The sequence below is a fragment of the Marmota monax genome, unplaced genomic scaffold (genome assembly GCF_021218885.2).
Source record: "Marmota monax isolate L192 unplaced genomic scaffold, Marmota_monax_Labrador192_F-V1.1 WCK01_AAM20220418_F8-fsc00374, whole genome shotgun sequence".
In the NCBI taxonomy this organism is placed as follows: Eukaryota; Metazoa; Chordata; class Mammalia; order Rodentia; family Sciuridae; genus Marmota; species Marmota monax.
The window spans coordinates 796,085-809,695 of record NW_026692996.1 but is presented as its reverse complement, the minus strand read 5'-3'; the positions used below and the strand labels follow the sequence as shown (position 1 = coordinate 809,695).

The window sequence follows — 13,611 nt, the reverse complement described above, 5'->3', positions numbered from 1 at the left end:
AAGGAAACAATTTTTTTGTTTATTTATACTTTGTATTATTTTTTAGTCTCAATTTCTTTAATTCAAGCTCTGATTTTAATTATCCCCTGTCTTCTGTTGATTCTGGTGTTTGTTTATTCCTCTTTTTCTATGGCCTTGAAGTCTAAAATTAGATTATTTATTTGGTATCTTTTATTTTTTGATGTAGAAAGTCAGTTCTACAAATTGTCCTCTTATAATAGCTTTCATACTATCCCAGAGATTTTAAAATGTTTTATCACTATTCCCACATGTTTCTAATAATTTTTTCACTTCTCCCCTAATTTCTTCTACTGTTTATTCATCATTCAATAAGAGTATTATTTAGTTGCCAGATGTTAGAATGTTTTCTAATTGTTATCTTGTTTTTTATTTTTAATTTTGTTCCATTAAATGAATAAATTCTACTTTGTTTTTTCATATGATTTGCATTTGTGATCTAAAATAAGATCCATTTTAGAAATTACATGAGATGGTGAGAAGAAGGTGAATTTAGTCATAGATCGATGAAATATTCTGTAAATGTCTGTTAAGTCCATTTGATTAACAATATTTTCAGTTATGAAGAATCTTTACTTAGTTTATGCCTGGATGACCTATTGCGTGGTGAGAGGGGTGTATTGAAATTACCCAGTATTATAGTATATGGTCCATTTTGTTCTTTATATTGGGAAGGGTTTATGTACATAGATGCATCTTTGGGGGTGCATGAACATTTATAATCATTTTGTCTTTTTTGGATGATTCCTTTTACCTTTATGATGTGACCATTTTTGTCTCTTTTGATTAATTTTCATTTGAAGTTCACTTTATCTGACATGAGAGTTGCTACCCTGCTTACTTTCACCAAATGTTATCTTTTGCATTTAATCTGTCAATGTCTTTCTGAGGTGAGTCTCTTGCAAACAACCTATTTTTGGATTTTGTTTTTCAATCCAATATGCCAATCTATGCCCTTTGATTGAAGAGTTTAGACCATTTACAGTCAGTGTTATCATACCGAGATAGGTTTTATTTCCTGCCTTTTTGATTTATTTCTAATGGTCAATTCATAATTGATTTTTCTTTAATTAACTATTCTAGTGCAATTCATCCCTATGCTTGTTTTCATTTTTATTTTTTATTCTGCATGAAATATTTTATTGTATATGTTTTGTAGTGCAGACTTAGTGTTTATAATTTTTTTTATTTGTGTTTCTCACAGGTTTTTCTTTCATCTTTAATTCTGAAGGACAAGTTTTCAGGATGAAGTATTCTTGCTTGACCCCTATTTTCTTTCATTACTGATTTCATTATTATTGCAACCCTCCTAGCTTTTAAGATCTCGGCTTTGAAATCTGAATTGATCTGCCTCTAAATTTGACTTGCCGTTTTTCTCTTGTGGCTTTTAAAATTCTGTATATTAGGCATTTTCTTTAAAATGTGTCTTAGAGACCATGTTTTTTGATCTTGCCTATTTTCAGTTCCACACGGATATTATATTTGGATTCAAATCTCATTCCTACAATTTGAAAAAATTCTGGTATTTCATTGAAATGGTTGTGCATTTCTTTAGTTTTTATTTTAGAGCCATATCTACACCAATGATTCTTAAATTTTGTCTCTGGATATTATCACGGATTTCTTGCATATTTTGTTCATGGTCTCTTAGCATCTTTTCTATATTGTCAGCTTTATTTTCAGGATTATATTCTTTTTCTTCAAGTCCTGAAAATCTAGCTTCAAAGTGGTCTCATATATTGGTGATGCTATCTATTGATTTTTTAAATTTGATTGAGTTTTCATTTAAGTTTTTCTCTTTTGTTCTTTTTCATCATATCTCTTTATTTAAATAAATGTTTCACTTCCTGTCTTTTCTCTCTAATTTTTATCCTTACATCTTTTTTTAGCTCATTGCACAAGTTATCTATGAACTTTCTAAATTTTTTATCTGACATTTCCTCTACTATGTTGTCATTGGAGTCAATTGTCTCTGTGTTCTTCTCAATTTGGGTCATTTTGTTGCTTTTTCATGCTGCTTGTATGTCTTCCCATCTGTTGGGATGCTTATTGCTGCTTCTTTTTTTCAATGGACTATTTTATGTACTTATTTATCTTCGGTTGCCTCATCTTTGGTGAATATCTAAGTATAGGTACTTTAACTCAATGTATGTCCTCTGCTATCCCCATTATCACCACCATTTTGAAAGAAGCTACTGACCCCTGTTTAGCACAAACACTTCAGAACAAAGTCACACACTATATAACCATATGGAAAAAAAAAATGATGGTTCTGTTCTTCACAATTCCATTCTCCCAGGTATAAACTTTATGTAATAAAGTTCTTGACAAAGAAATCAGCGATGATGCTGTAACTGGGAGTACTATTTTCTTTTATGCATTTCTTTCTTTCAAAATCCTAGGATTTCAAAATATTTTACTTTGTGCACAGAATCAGAGTTGTGCTTTCTGGGGTAGTCTCCTGAATACATTTTTGTCTTAATCACATGATTTTAGAATTATGTTCTATTTTGAGTAATATGTAAATATTATACATATTCATGGGATGTAGTGTGATATCTAAATATATGCTTATAGTATGAATTGATAAAATCCAGCCTTCCTTCATTCATCCTTCCCACAATACATCCCAATCTCTAATAATCACTACTCTACATTCATTAAATCTTTTTAATTACTACCACATAGGAAAGAGAATATGTAGTATTTGTCTTCCTGTTTCTGGCTTACTTCAAATAACATAACTTCCTTTAGTTCAATTCATTTTCTTGCAAATAGCAGAATTTTTTTTCTTCTTTAATGCTGAATAATATTTCAGTCTGTTTATGTGTATATACATTTGTGAATATACATATATATTTATACACTTATTGATTCATCCATTGATGGATTACTAGGTTGATTCCATATCTTAACTATTGTGAACAGTGTAAAAATAAACATGGGCATATGATCTCCTTGATATGATGATTTTCTTTACTTTGATTATGTATCCAAAAGTGGGATAGCTGGATCAATGTGGTACATCTATTGCTAGTTTTTTTTTTTTTTTTGAGTAGCATCCATAATACTTGTATAAATTTACATTCCCATCAACAGTGTATAAGCATTCCTTTTTTTTCCTACATCCTGGCTAACATTTGTTTTTGTTTTTGTTGTTGTTTGGTAATAACAATCTAACTATGGAAATAGGATATCACATTATAATTTAGATTCACATTTCTCTGATGGCTAATGATATTGTCTATTTGTTCATTAACTCTATTTTTACAGAAAATATTCTTGTATTTTCTTCCTTACCTAAATCTCAGGAACCTGTAAAATTTGTTTATCTCCTTGGTGACCATGGAAAACCAATTATTCCTCTTTGGGAATTGATCAAATGGTGCTTGGATCTGTCCGTATACACTATTCCTTCCATTGGTATGCAAATCATCTTCTTTGATTTACTTGTTTGATATATAAAGGGAAGAGAAGATCATTCTACCAAATATATTGTAATGAGAACCACTCCCAATATTTGAGGAAAGATGCAACATATGGATAACTTTATCCACACTCACCATATTCTAGTTTATATTTATGTACCAAAAACTGTCCTGTGTATTATATGCCATTCATTTGCTGCAAATTGATTCTGATGACCATTTTACTGGATCAGAAACCAAACATAATGCATTAGCCTACATCACTACCAAGTTAAGTAGTGCTCTTCAAACACTTGTATAACAATTTCTAAATCTAGTGAGAATTTTCTGTATTTTGCATTTCAATATCTAAATGTAAAATTTGTACAATATATTTGACCCTAGAAATAATCCCACTCAATGATATTTTGATGAATCAACTTATAAAATAGTAATCACTGCTCTTGTACAATAAGTTCAGTTCAAAAGCTCAACAAATTAGCATGGTTAATGCACACTTGTTGAACAATTGATGATTTCTGTTATTATAAAAAAATGTACATTGAGTACCTAATGTGTACTTCTGGCATGATATATATGCCATCCCTTTAAATATTCAAGGGAGTTGGATATTGCAGGTATGCTCATTCTTTATATTGAGAAAAATGAAGTGAATAGAAATTATTTGAATTACATCAAGATGACATTTAATCATAACTTTTTCAAAGAGTAGCTTGCTTTATTCTCATTAAGTTATTTATACTGTCAGTTTTTTATTGTTCTACTCTACAAAATAAGATTAATAAAATTATTTGCTATCTTTGTAATTGAGTTGGTTAAGTGAAATGCTTTTCATTTTATGTGTTCCCAATTGAATAACATGGTGTACACAAAGCATCTGAGATATACCCAATTCTGAAGGTACTAGAAATTTCTCATTTATTATGGAAGTTGGAAACATGGATCTGAGAACCCAGTAAATATTGAATAAATAGAAACTCTTCATTATTTTTATAAACACATAGTTCTACTTATGAAGTCCCTATTACCAGAAAGTTTTCTATTGTGCCTTTAATGGCTATGTTATTTTGATAGAAACAGAAGAAATCCTAATAAAAAGATCATTTAAAGTACATATTCAAATATTATTTGACAGAGTTAAGTTTTTTCCAAAAAAATCTTGATGGCATGGTAGTCACTAATATTCTCTTCCTTATATGTAGCCATGACAATTCATTTGAGGGAAAGTAGTACACTGACATCAAATATTTAAATAAATCTTAAATTGTCTTATGCTAGCTTAATCTAAACAAAAAAAAATCATGTTTTATCTTCCTAAATAATGTAAAGGACCCTTTGCATTGGAGACATATCCAGGCTATTATTTGTCATGAAAGAAAACAAAAGCAAAGCAAAATGGAAACAACAGTGAATTTTTCATAACTTACTCTAGTATTATAACAAGAGACAAAACCTTCAGATGTGGGGGTCTTCTCACTATTCTGGGATCTCTGAACAGATGTATTCAACAGTTTGTGGACTCCAATGATAAGATAGGGTGAGAGAGGGGGACTCTGAGTAGAAAGCTTCTGAGTATTGTATCAGAATGGGTAAAAGTGTCATCAAGGTTTCTCCCTCCTCCCCAGGGCTGGCAAGTCATGAAGTAGGACTATGTCAAAGACCTCATGTAAATAGATCAAAAAATTCATGAGCCTTTGCTTAGTAATAAAAAGATGCGTAAGACCATGACTTACCAAAGGAGTCTGAGACTGACTGCTACATCTTTTACATAGTGCAGTGCATTAATTATGCACCATGTCTGGTGAAGCTTGCCAGATAAAGCCTTTGTAATTGTTTATGGTTTGGCCTGAAAATTGTACATATCATTTTGCACTGGAGCTGGACTACAGTAAAACTATCATACACTATATATGATTTTTTTCATGAAGATGAACAATACAGCAAGATTTATAATAAGTTATTTGGAAACACCCAGTGATGTAATAACCGAGGAATAGGAAATAAATTATCTTTTATGAATATGATGGAATTATTTTTAGTCATTTAAAGCCAAGTTTATGAAAGTGTATAAATACCAAAGGTGTTTTTGTATGTTATAATGGTGATTATAAGAAGTAAAACTTTTCACATATAGTATGAACTGTATTATAAGATTTAATAGAGAATCTTCCTGCCGTCACATTCGGATCTCGCTGCTCTCTCCTCCCGGGCATGTTCCTTCTTTCAGTTCGCGACCAGCAAAGAAAACAAATACATATTTCCTTGTCCCGAGCATACATTGAGGCGAGCAAAAATAAATTAAAATAAATTCTAGCCATGAGGGAAATTGTGCACATCCAAGCCCGTCAGTGGGGCAACCAGTTCAGGGCCAAGTTCTGGGAGGTGATCAGTGATGAACACGGCATCGACCCCACAGTAATCTACTATGGGCACAGTGACCTGCAGCTGGACTGCATCTCCGTGTATTACAATGAAGCCACAGGTGGCAAATATGTTCCTCGTGCTATCCTGGTGGATCTAGAACCTGGGACTATGGACTCTGTTCCCTCAGGTCCTTTTGGCTAGATCTTCAGACCAGACAACTTTGTTTTTGGTCAGTCTGGGGCAGGTAACAACTGGGCCAAGGGTCACTATACAGAAGGGTCTGAGCTGGTTGACTCAGTCCTGGCTGTGGTGCAGAAGGAGGCAGAGAGCTATGACTGCCTGCAGGGCTTCCAGCTGACCCACTCTCTGGGAGGGGGCACAGGCTCTGGAATTGGCAGGCACCCTGCTCATTAGCAAGTTCCGGGAAGAGTATCCTGACCGCATCGTGAACACCTTCAGTGTAGTACCCTCACCAAAAGTGTCCGATACTGTGTTTGAGCCCTACAATGCCACCCTCTCCGTCCGTCAGTTGGTAGAGAACACTGATGAGACCTGCTGCATTGACAACGAGGCCCTTTATGAAATCTGCTTCCGTACCCTCAAGCTGACCACACCAACCTACGGAGACCTGAACCACTTCGTCTCAGCCACCATGAGTGGTGTCACTACCTGCCTCCACTTCCCTGGCCAGATCAATGCTGACCTCCGCAAGTTGGCAGTCAACATGATGCCCTTCCTGCATCTCCACTTCTTCATGCCTGGCTTTGCCCCTCTTACCAGCCAGGGAAGCCAGCAATATCCGGCCCTCACTGTGCATGAACTCACCCAGCTGGTCTTTGATGTGAAGAATATGATGGCTGCCTGTGACCCCCACCATGGTCGGTATCTAACCATGGCTGCAGTCTTCCGTGGACGGATGTCCATGAAGGAGGTAGATGAGCAGATGCTGAATGTGCAGAACAAGAATTGCAGCTACTGCGTGGAATGGATCCCCAACAATGTGAAGACCCCTGTCCCACTTCTTGGCCTCAAGATGGCAGTTACCTTAATTGGCAATAGCACAGCCATTCAGGAGCTCTTCAAGCGCATCTCAGAGCAGTTCACTGCCATGTTCCACCGAAAGGCCTTCTTCCACTGGTACACAGGTGAGGGTATGGACGAGATGGAGTTCACCAAGACTGAGAGCAACATGAACGACCTTGTCTCCGAGTACCAGCAGTACCAGGATACCACTGCAGAAGAGGAAGAGAATTTTGGTAAGGAGGCTGAAGAGGGAGCCTAAGGCAGCTCCCCCATCACCTCAGGCTTCTCAGTTCCCCAGCCTTCTGCTGCCCCTTTCTTCAGAATTTGTGTTAACTGCCTTTTTTCCTTTTGGGAGGCATGCAGAACAGTGCCTGACCCATATTAGGTGCTCAATAAATATTTGTTTCTTGAATGTCTCCTCTTTCCACTCTGGCAAACTTAAATTTCTTCCATGATGGATTACCCTGCATTTCTTTCTGGTACCTATTTTTCACATCTGTCCATTTAATATCTTCTGTTTCCAAAATGATTCTCCCAAGGAGCTGGATCGTGTCCAGATCCCATTTAGAACTAGCCAGTTGCTTTTAGTGGCCACCATCCAAAGGCAAAATAGTACCAGGTAGAAGGTAGCAGCAGGTAGAAATCACTTGTGATGAGGATGGGATTTTTCATTTTAGGACAGTTTTTTAAAGAGGAATCTATGCTTTTACAATCATTTTTAGGCACTTCCATGTTCCATCTCAGCTTCAGGAGAGGTGTTAACAATATTATTTCCATTTGCAGCCTCCCTCTCAGCTGTCCCATGTTGTGCTCTCTATTTGGAGCAATCTGCCCCACTCTAAGAGGTGAATCCTTCCTCTTTCTGCTTTACCTTTCTCACAGTGCATTTCAAAAAGGAGGAGGCCAACCTTGGTCCTGAAGCTTCCAGAATTTCCCTCCCCAAACAACCCCTACTTTTCAACCCCCTCCAAAAAGTAACATGTCTGATATGTGCAAAGGTATGTACCACCTAAATGTGAGTCACTCCAGAGGAGGGGCAACAAAACCCTTTTATAAAGAACATCTCATTTCGTTTGCTATTGCTTTTCATTCCTACTGTTGATTTTGTCCTATCCTACACTTCAGATTTCTAATTTGTGTTGAACTTGCTGCTTTTTTTTCATATTGAAAAGATGACATAGCCCCAAGAGCCAAAAATAAATGGGAATTGGAAAAAAAAGATTTAATAATTGCACTTAGTACAATTATTACATGAAGTGAAATAATATGCTTATAAATGTTTCACGTGAAAATTATATTTCTGTTTGAGTTTTCATATATGAAATTTATCTGATTTTCTGTGACTTATTTGTTCCTTTCATAATGGAGAAAAAATGTTTTTTAAAATATTAAACTTTATCTTGAAACAGAGAAACATTTAATGTTAAATGCTAAGTATTTTAACATTTATTATGCACTTACAGGGCACTTAATTTGCATGTATGTGTATGAAATTTTATGAAATAACTAAAAACTTGAACATATATTGGATTCAATTCTTTCAAATAAAATTCTCTTATGAAGTGTTGCTACGAGTTTTGTGAGTGAAGATTTTTAATACAATATTGAGCTTTTTTCTTTTTTATTGAATCCTAATTATACATAACACCATGATTCACTTTTTTTTCTTTTTTTATTGTTTCTTTTGAGTTAAACATGACAATAAGATTAATTTTGACATAATTATAAAATAATGGAAAATAATTTGGTCTAATTCAGTCACTGGTACACCCCCTTACACTCCCTTCCTCCCTCCATCATTCACTTCCCTCTATTCTACTGGATTTTTAATTATTTTTTATAGTTGTTTATTCTTTTATTTATTTTTAAGACATTTCTAAAAGCATTTATTTTTATTTTTATTTTTTTATTTTACTTTTTTTGTTTCATTGATATCATTTTTTAAAAAAATACATGACAGTGGAATGCATTACAATTCTTATTACATATATAGAGTACACTTATTCATATCTTTGTATATAGAGTATGTTCATGTCAATTCATGCCTTTATACATATACTTTCTTTTTTTTGTATTACAATTCTTATTACACATATATATCATAATTTTTCATATCTCTGTTTATATAGAGAATATGTTGACACCCAACTAGCCTCTTCATATATGTACTTGGATAATGATGTCCATCACCTTCCACAGCCCTTGCTGATCCCCTGCCTTTTGATCCCCAGCCCTTTGATCCCACCCCTCTTCTATATCTAGAATTAATCTAATTATTAATTATTAATCTAATTAATCTAATTATTAATTAATCTAATTATCCCATGCTCCCCCTCCCTACCTCACTATGAGTGAGCCTCCTTATATCAGAGAAAACATTCAGTATTTGTTTTTTTGGGATTGGCTAACTTCACTTAGCATTATCTTCTCCAGTGCCATCCATTTACCTGCAAATGCCATGATTTTATTCTCTTTCAATGCTGAGTAAAATTCCATTGTGTATATATGCCACAATATTTTTTTTCGTTTATCCACTGAAGGGCATCTAGGTTGGCTCCACAATTTAGCTATTGTGAATTGTGCTGCTGTAAACATTGATGTGGCTGTGTCCCTGTAGCAGGCTGTTTTTAAGTCCTTTGGGTATAGTTTGAGGAGAGGGATAGCTGGGTCAAATGGTGGTTGCATTTTCAGATTTCCAAAGAATCTCCATACTGCTTTCCATATTGGCTGTACCAAATTGCAGTCCAACTAGCAATGTATGAGTGTATCTCCCCCCCCCGCCCATCCTCTCCAACTTATTGTTGTTTGTCTTTATAGTAGCTGCAATTCTGATTGGAGTAAGATGATATCTTAGAGTAGTTTTGATTTGCATTTCTCTGATTGCTAGAGATGATGAGCATTTTTTCATATATTTGTTGACTGATTGTATATTCTCTTCTTAGAAGTGTCTATTCAGGTCCTTGGTCCATTTATTGATTGGGTTATTATTATTATTATTTTTTTTGCTTAGCTTTTTGAGTTATTTAGTGACCCTATAGATTAGTGCTCTACCTGATTGTGAGGGGTAAAAATTTGTTCCCAGGATATGGGCTCTCTGTTCACCTCAGATTGTTTCTTTTGCTGAGAAGAATTTTTTAGTGTGATTTCATTCAATTTATTGATTCTTGGTTTTAATTCTTGTACTATAGGAGTCTTATTAGGGAAGTTGGGGCCTAATCCCACATGATGAAAATTAGGACCTACTTTTTCATCTACTAAACACAGAGTCTCTGGTTTAATTCCTAGGTCCTTGATCCATTTTTAGTTAAGTTTTGTGCATGGTGAGAGTAAGGGGTTTAATTGTATTTTGTTACATATGGATTTCCAGTTTCCCAGCACCCTTTATTGAAAATGCTATCTTTTCTCCAGTGTGTGTTTTTGGCACCTTTGTCTAATATAAAATAACTGTAGGCTTGTGGGTTTCTCTGGGTCCTCTATTCTGTACCATTGGTCTACCAGTCTGTATTGGTGTCAATACCATGATGTTTCTGTTACTATTGCAATATAGTATAGTTTAAGGTCTGGTATAGAGATGCCTTCTGTTTCACTCTTTGTGTTGAAAATTGCTTTAGCTATTCCGGGTCTCTTATTTTTCCAGATGAATTTCACGATTGCTATTCCTATTTCTATGAGGAATGCCATTGGGATTTTGATTGGAATTCCATTAAATCTGTATAGTGCTTTTGGTAGTATGGTCATTTTGATAATATTAATTCTGCCTATACAAGTGCAAGGTAGATCTTCTAACATCTTCTTTGATTTTTTTTTTGTTAAGGGTTCTGTAGTTTTCATTGTAGAGATCTTTCATCTCTTTTGTTAAGTTGATTCCCAAGTATCTTTTTTTTTGAGATTATTGTGAATGGGGTAGTATTCCTCATTTCTTTCTCAGAAGCTTTGTCACTGATATATAGATATGCCTTTAATTTATGGGTATTGATTTTATATCCTGCTACTTTGCTGAATTCATTTACTAGTTCTAGAAGTTTTCTGGTGGAGATTTTTGGGTCTTCTAGGTACAGAATCATATCATCAGCATATAGTTCTAGTTTAAGTTCTTCTTTTCCTATACATATCCTTTAATTTCTTTCATCTGTCTAATTGCTCTGGGCAGTGTTTCAAGAACTATGTTAAATAGAAGTGCTGAAAGAGGGCATCCCTGTCTTGTTACAGTTTTTATAGGGATTGCCTTCAAATTTTCTCCATTTAGAATGATGTTGGCCTGAAGCTTGGTGTAGATAGCCTTTATGATATTGAGATATGTTCCTGTTATCCCTAAGTTTTCTAGTGTTTTGAACATAAAGTGGTGCTGTATTTTGTTATATGTTTTTTTCTGCATCTATTGGGATGATCATATGATTCTTATCTTTACGTCTATTGATGTGATAAATTGCATTTATTGATTTCAATATGTTGAAACAACCTTGCATCCCTGGGATGAATTCCACTTGATCATGGGGTGCAATATTTTTGGTATGTTTTTATATTCAATTTGCCAGAATTTTATTGAGAATTTTTGCATCCATGATCATTAGAGATATTGGTCTGAAGTTTTCTATCTTTTATGTGTCTTTTCCTGGTTTGGAGATCAGGACAATATTGGCCTCATAGAATGAGTTTGGATTTACTGCCTCTTTTTCTATTTCCTGAAATAAATTGAAGGGTATTGGTATTCGTTCTTCTTTAAAGGTCTTGAAGAACTCGGCTGTGTATTCATCCAGTCCTTCTTGGTTGGTAAGATTTGATGGTTTCTTCCATTTCTTCACTTAATATTGTCTGTTTAAATTGTGTATATCTTCCTGACTCAAACTGGGCAAATCGTATGACTTAAGAAATTTGTTGATGCCTTCAATGGCTTCTATTTTATTGGAATATAAGATTTTAAAGTAATTTCTAACTATCTTCTGTATTTCTGTAGTGTCTGTTGTGATATTAGCTTTTTTTCACATATGCTGGTGATTTGAGTTCTCTCTCCTCTTCATTAATGTGTCTAAGAGTCTGTCAATTTTATTTATTTTTTCAAAGAACCAACTTTTAGTTTTGTCAATTTTTAAAAATATTTCTTTTGTTTTGATTCCATTGATTTCAGCTCTAATTTTAATTATTTTTTGCTTTCTACTGCTTTTACTGCTGCTTTTTTCTTCTTTTTCTGGGGCTTTGAGATATAGCGTGAGGTCATTTATTTGTTGACTTTTTTCTTCTCTTAAGAAATTAACTCCATGCAATGGATTTTCCTCTTAATGTTGTGTTCATGGTTTCCCAGAGATTTCGATATGTTGTGTCTATGTTCTCATTTACCTCTAAGAATTTTTTAAATCTCCTCCTTGATGTCTTCTGTAACCCATTGTTCATTCAGTAGTATATTGTTTAGTCTCCAGGTGATGGAGAAATTTTTGTTTTTATTCTGTTGTAGATTTCAAATATCATTCCATTATGATCTGATAAAATGCATGGCAGTATCTCTACTTGTTGTATTTGCTAAGAGTTGCTTTGAGGCATAGTATATGGTCTATTTTAGAGAAGGATCCATGTGATACTGAGAAAAAAGTGTATCTGCTTGATGTAGGTTGAAATATTCCATATATGTCAGTTAAGTCTAAGTTATTGATTGTATTATTGAGTTTTATACTTTCTTCATTCAACTTTTGTTTGGAAGATATATCCATTGGTGAGAGAGGTGTGTTAAAGCCACCCACAAATATTCTGTTGTGGTCAATTTGACTCTTGAACTTGAGCAGAGTTTTTTTGATGAACATAGCTGTACCATTGTTTGAGGCATATATATTTATGATTGTTATGTCTTGTTGGTGTATGGTTCCCTTGAGCAGTATGTAATGTCCATCTTTGTCCTTTTTAATTAACTTTGATTGATGTCTACTTTATTTGATGTGAGTATGGGAACCCCTGCTTGCTTCCGCAGTTCATGTGAGTGGTATTATTTTCCCCAACCTTTCACCTTAAGTCTGTGTATGTCTTTTTCTATCAGATGAGTTTCCTGGAGGCAGCATATTTTTGGGTCTTTTTAAAATTCTATCTACCAGCCTATGTTTTTTGATTGGTGACTTTTGGCCACTAACTTTTAGAGTTACTATTAAGATATGGTTTCAATTTCCAGCCATATTTGTTTATTTATTATTTGTTATTTTACTTAAATTGGCTTGTTTCTTTCAATAGGTTTTCCTTTACTGTATCCTCTGCTGAATTTAATTGCTGTTTTTCATTTTATCTTCATGAAATATTTTGCCAAGGAGGATTTGTAGTGCTGGTTTTCTAACTGTAAATTCTTTTAACTTTTGTTTATCGTGGAAGGATTTTATTTCATCTTCAAATCTAATGCTTAATTTTGCTGGATACCAGATTCTTTGTTGGCACTGTTATTTTTCAGAGCTTGATATATGTTGTTCCATTATCTTCTAGCTTTCAGGGTCTGTGTTGAAAAATCTGCCATTATCCTAATTGTTTTCCCCTATATATAAAATCTCTCTTTATTCTGTATGCTGGGCATATTCCTTATAATGTAATTTGGTATAGATCTGTTGTGTTTCTGTACATTCAGTGTCTGGTAGGCTTCTTGAATTTGGATTTCCAATTCATTCTTTATATTTGGAAAGTTTTCTGATATTATTTCATTGAATAGATTGCTCATTCCTTTGGTTTGGACTTCTATGCCTTCCTCTATCCCAATAAGTCTTAAATTTTTCCTTTTTATGCTATCCCATATTTTTCAATATTTTGCTCATGG

The 13,611-nt window shown here is 34.1% G+C and overlaps 1 pseudogene; it reads left to right on the top strand.

Moving 5' to 3' along the window:
• The first annotated feature begins 5,703 nt into the window (after positions 1–5,703).
• LOC124098078 (tubulin beta chain-like) lies at positions 5,704–7,092 on the top strand (annotated as a pseudogene).
• Positions 7,093–13,611: the final 6,519 nt, after the last annotated feature.